Below are 6,040 nucleotides of genomic sequence, written 5' to 3' on the forward strand. Positions count from 1 at the left end.
CATCAAATAAATTACAACTATTCTTCCTTCATTTTGTTGTTGAACTTTCATCATCTGTTTAAGACAGTAAAATTCTATATATAAATTTCATAAATTTGCTAAGATTTATGAGTTGAAGAAATTAATAGGTAGCAATAAGCGAAAAGTAAGATACAATAAATTAACAAAAGATTAAAAAAATATGTGAAAAATTAATTAAATATATTTAAAAAAAAAAAAAAATTTGAAACCATTATAACTTCTGAAACCATTTTAATGTGAAAGGACATTAATCTCGGAATTAAAAAATTTATAATAAGCTAAAAATGTAAAATGAAATTATTTAAGTTTAGTTATATCAATAGGGCATTTTCACAGTATTAAGGATGTCAAAACCCAGGAATTTTTTAATAGATCAATGCAAAGTTATTGGATCTCCTCAACTTCACCTGGAAAACCTAACCTAACCTAACCTCATTATTCTATATTGTCAAGTTCTATTTTTTTTTCAATTTCAAAAATAAGGCATCAAATTTTCAATTAATACCTCTTTTTTTGGAAAAATTATGTTAATGAAATTATGTTAAAAACAACCAATATTATTTATATTGAAAATATTTTGTCTTACATCTTTTTTCAGCATTTATTTATTCCTGGAGGCATATTCAGCTAATATTAACTAAAAATTGTTTTCTATTCTCTTTTCAGAAATAAAATTCTCATTAATGAAAGCAAAACTTTGTAAGGAAATTGCAATTTATAACAAAAACATAAAAGAGGAAATTAACACAATAAGGATATGCAAGGCCACAAGGATATATATACAAATATATAAGTATTAATATAAAACCACGTACAAACTAAACAATGAAATAGAACAAAATAGAAAACAGAAAAAAGAGAAAACGCCATTTATCTAAATGACCTTAATTTGTTTTTAATTTCAATGCAAAATATATATAGAAAAAGGAATACAGAATATATGTAAAATATATATATATAAAAAATATATATATACTGAATGTATTATACAAATGAACTTAAAGTGGAAATATAACTAACTTAATAACTTACAAAATCATATTCGGAGTTTCGAAAAATAAATGGCGTTAAGATTTTAATAGAAACGGAAACGCAAGTGCAATCGTTTTAAGTGCCGTGTAACAAAACTTGACAACTTGTAAATAGTGGCAATTTGTACACAGCAAAAAGTTTAAATCAAAAACAAGGAAATAAAAAAAAAACGCAATAAAAACAAATCTGCATAATCGAAGGTGTAAAACGCCCAAAAACATGCAATAAAAATGTGGTAAAACAAACACAAAACTTTTTTGTCAAGTTCAGTACTTGTACACGCGTTGCACTGCACGAAATATTGCAATAGAAATTCAAATGTGAAAGGATTGAACGCGATGAAGTGAATAAGGACTTTTGCGCTCTAACGAAATTGCCTGAAAACTCACTTTTTGCTATATAAAATGAAATGGTAAAAAAGGATTTTCGTGTGAATAAAATATTTCATGATTTTTATGTGATTTTTTACACTTGAAAATAAATGTCGTTTTTTTGATGAGCACATAAAGGACACGTACTAGTAGCGCTCGCTTTCAATCATGTGAAATATAATAAAATTTACTAAAGTACTACTTTTAATAAAAATCTGATGCCATCAAAATAATTTAATAATTCAATACAAAAAAAATTCATCTGAAATATTATCGCAATAAATTTTTTGTGAACATAAGGATAACATCAAAAATACTATGAAACGCTTTTAAATGCAACTGTTATCGGATCAAATAGAAAAAATATTTTATTTTTAAAATTTAATCAAAGCAAAAAATTAAAATAATTAAACCTTCAAAATGTTGCCAACAAATGTTATGACGTTTATGAAGAAGGTAAGTTTAATTCAGCATCAAATTTAATATATATATTAAATGAATAATGGTTAAATGCAAACATATGTATACTATATATATGTTACAATCTGTATATCTGTACAGACTAACAAATTAATTAAAAAGTTGTCCCAATTAATACATGAATTCCATGAAATGCTGTTGCTATAAAAAATGTACACCCAAAAACAGGATCAATAATTATAAAAGGTGCCTCAATATATTCATAAGCCTGAAGAATTGTTAAATAAATTCCCAACAAAATTATGAAGAATTGTCATTAAGGTCATTATTTATGGTATATTATAAGCGCAAATAATGACTGTATTATGTTAATAACAACGACGCCTAGTATTTTTCTATATATTCTTCTTTTCTTCTTAGCATCTATAAATTTTATCTGCTTCTTGATTACTTGTCGCAGAAAAATTTTCATATCGATTGAAAACTTTTAAAAAAAAATTTATTTTTAATGAATCACCATTCTTTTTGAAACTGATCCATATACCTCGTCTCCTATATATATGGTAACAACAAGAAATTATTGAGTGCTACATTTATCAGACACAACATAATATATTTTATATAGAAATAGACGGAAATTACGGCCGGGTTACTCTTTTAAGTAAGCGAAATTGCTGATAAGAAGAAATAGAAAAAATGTACTCTGTACTCACTGTACTGAAGACAATAATTAATAGTTTCCAGTCTATCGCAGACCAAGAGGTCAGGATATGAATTTTTTATAATATTTACTATTGTGGAAATCAGACATATGAGAAGAAAACTGTTTCTAATTTTCTTCATACATGCTCAACTCTTTTTTCGTGTTATTTTTTTTTGTTTGTTTTTAATTAATATTCACTCAATAATCCAACATTTCCTTACACAGGAACTAGCTACAAACAACAGATATTTACAAATAATAATTTAAAATATACGAATTAATACGAAAGTCTTACAACTATTTATTTCTTATTGATGTAAAAAAATTTTTTTAAGGAATAAAAATCTTTGGACCTAAGCTCAAATAAAACTTTGGACAATCAAAATCTGCCAGTTTAATAAGCAGATCTGTTATTCATAATTCAGTCGTCTCATAATCATTATGAGACATAATTACATTGTCTTAGTCCAAACTTAAAAAGGCAATCCAGCGGTTCTGGCAATTAGATGAACCAGAAACATCAAACAAAAAATTCACTCCAGCAGAAGAATTGTGCAAATCCCATTTTGCAACCTATATGAGAAGAAACCACGTTGGTTGGTTCAGTGTTAGAAGGCTGTTTAAACAAGACCCATTAATTGTTGGTAAATCAAAGCAAATTGCTATAAACAAGTTTTAAGCTTTACAAAAAGGCTTATAAGGGATCTGATACTTAAGACACAATATGTAGAGTTCATGAATTAGTATGTAGACCTAGGATATAACCTAACCTTAAGTCCAAAAGTTTATCGGTTTTGGCTAAGCATCACTATTTTTTGATACAATAATTGATATCCTTCGCGAATTTCGATGTTAAGTAAAGAATTCCATCATCACATTTCTTTAGTTGTTATTATGTTAAACTTGTTGTTTTAGAGTTGCCTGAAATGAAACTTATTTACTTAATCTAAAATTGATTTTATCGATGCATTTCTGTCTTCGTGATCTCTATAGAATCTCACAATAAATCTTCGAAAGAAAATTACCATGAATTAATTCAACTTTCAAGTCACTGTAAACAGCCTAAGTTACTCTTTATTGATAAAACCTTCTGTATGAGAAAGTAGTTAAATATATGAAACTTGAATAGAGAACTGCACTGTGATGTGATGTGTTTTCTTATCCGACTTCAATTCTTTCTTTATTTACACGCTTCAAAGTCTCATTTGTTTCAGTTTATGTTTCTATAATAATATATAATTATATATTATTATGTATCTAGCATTATCATTGAGTGGTTTTTTTTGTAAAAGTATGATAATATTTTATAGATTGCTCTTAAGACATATTTTAGTTCTATGTTCAAATAGTCTCTCTGATGCATGTTATTGTACAAACTGAAACAATTTATTATCTGTTCAAGCAGTTAGAGTGGTTACTGTTTAGTGTTTTTAATTTTATTATCAAAATTTTTAAGTATAGTTCCTAGAAAATCATTAAAGAAAAAACTTCTTACTAAATTATTCTTATTATGATCAATTGCTAATGAGTTTTTATTCAAAATGAAGTTACTTTTATTAATATTTGCTTAAATATTTTTCTAAATATTTAAAGCAACATTGTAACATTTTATGAACTGAAACAAGTTTATGTAATAAAAACTCTATTTTAACATTTTCCTCCAAATTTTGAAATTTAATTTGAACTTCATTTTATGAGTCCAACAGATTTCAGAATATTCAAAATTACTTGCGCTCCTCTCAAGTAGAGAGGTATTTGCATTAATACCAACACCCGCCGCTGTTGTAAAATAGTTATAATTTTTATGGATTTTATAATAAAAAACTTTTTAACAACTTTAGCTTATCATAAAGTACTTTAATGCTGCCAAAAATGTTCATTATTAAAACTATAAAACGTTGACGTATAACATGCACGAGTATTTATTACACTGAAGTGGAAAAATAGTAGGATTACTATATAAAGATTGTAATTTAAAGTTGATAACGGGTTTCATTACAGGTCATTATGGCCTGAAATTCACCTTCATAAATTACAATTATCTGCTAACTCGGAATGCAGATTATGCCTCGAAGATGAGGAAACGACCATGCACATTCTTTGTGACTGTCCAGCTTTAACTACGCACAGAAGAAACCTGTTTCATAAAGAATTTCTGTCACCAGAACAGATTAAGAACTCTTCTCTAGATTTAGTTCTAGACTTTATTCACAAAGCTTTAAGGGGCTTTGCTTAATCAATAGTGAAACTGGTACAATAGGTCTCTTCTGGCCGCAGTACCGGCTGTTGTGCAATTTTCACTTCTACTCCTTAATAATTAATAAAATAATAATATAAAGATTTGGAAAATGTCATAAAAATCAATATGAATCGTTATTCGCACTTAATGCTAAATCATAATCTTGAACCTATGAAAGAATATATAAATATAACTATTTTTACTTTTAGAATAAGAAACAATGAATCTTTATTCTCAATGTTCATTATTTTTACTTCTGCTTTTAGAGAACATAATAGGATTTTAAAAATCATTAAATCATAAAATATCCTTTTTTTTATAACTTTGAAGTAATCTTGGGTTGTTCATTAACTATATCCCTCATACGAACGATTTATTTAACTAAGTCAACGACTGCATTCATTGGTGGTTATATATTTCTTTCATGAAACGATTGATTCACTAACACCCAGATAAAAACTCTTGAGTTAGCGTTGATGCTATTTTGGTGTACGTTCACTGAACTCTACTAGCAGTTTGATTGCATTGAGGACACTTTCCGAATTCATGTTCTTTAATACTCTATATTTTAATGAATGTATTCTATTTCTATTTTGCAAAAACGATTTGTTCCAATACTTAAAATCATATTCCGGAAAGAATTTTATATAATTCTCCCATGCTTACTTTTTGACTATTAATTTTTAATAGATAATTAGATAATAGATAAAAAGCCAGTGATATTTAAAATTATTTCAATTAGTAAACCGACCAACGTGCGAGATGTGATTATTGTCATTTTACATTAAGTCTGTTAGAGGTTCTAGAGCCACTTGCATCGTTAAGACCAGCGATATCTGAGTTCTGAATTGAGTTTGTACTCACTGTCGTCATTTGCCTCGTCAAGAACAAACCAAGTATTTAAAAATGAAATATTTGAACCATAAAAGTGATCCATTGATGTGTACATATGTGGGAGTAGTATTTTGTCTGGTGACTACCTTAATTTCCCACAAATATAAATATATTTTTTTGTAAGAGAAATGATCAGCAATGGCAAAAACCTTGCCATAACCTCCCTATTATAACATGTAAAAATAAAAATGTAAATTATTCAATCATCTGAAATCTTGAATTAAATATTAGATTTGTTCTCCTTTTACATGAAAGTAAGAGAGTATCAAGAAGGTTGAAGTTTATAAACTTTGAATACTTTCATCTTAGTGAACTATATATGTTATAAAACAATCCAATTAATTTAAATTACGAGTGACT

This window comes from Teleopsis dalmanni, chromosome X (genome assembly GCF_002237135.1).
Source record: "Teleopsis dalmanni isolate 2A chromosome X, ASM223713v2, whole genome shotgun sequence".
NCBI lineage: Eukaryota > Metazoa > Arthropoda > Insecta > Diptera > Diopsidae > Teleopsis > Teleopsis dalmanni.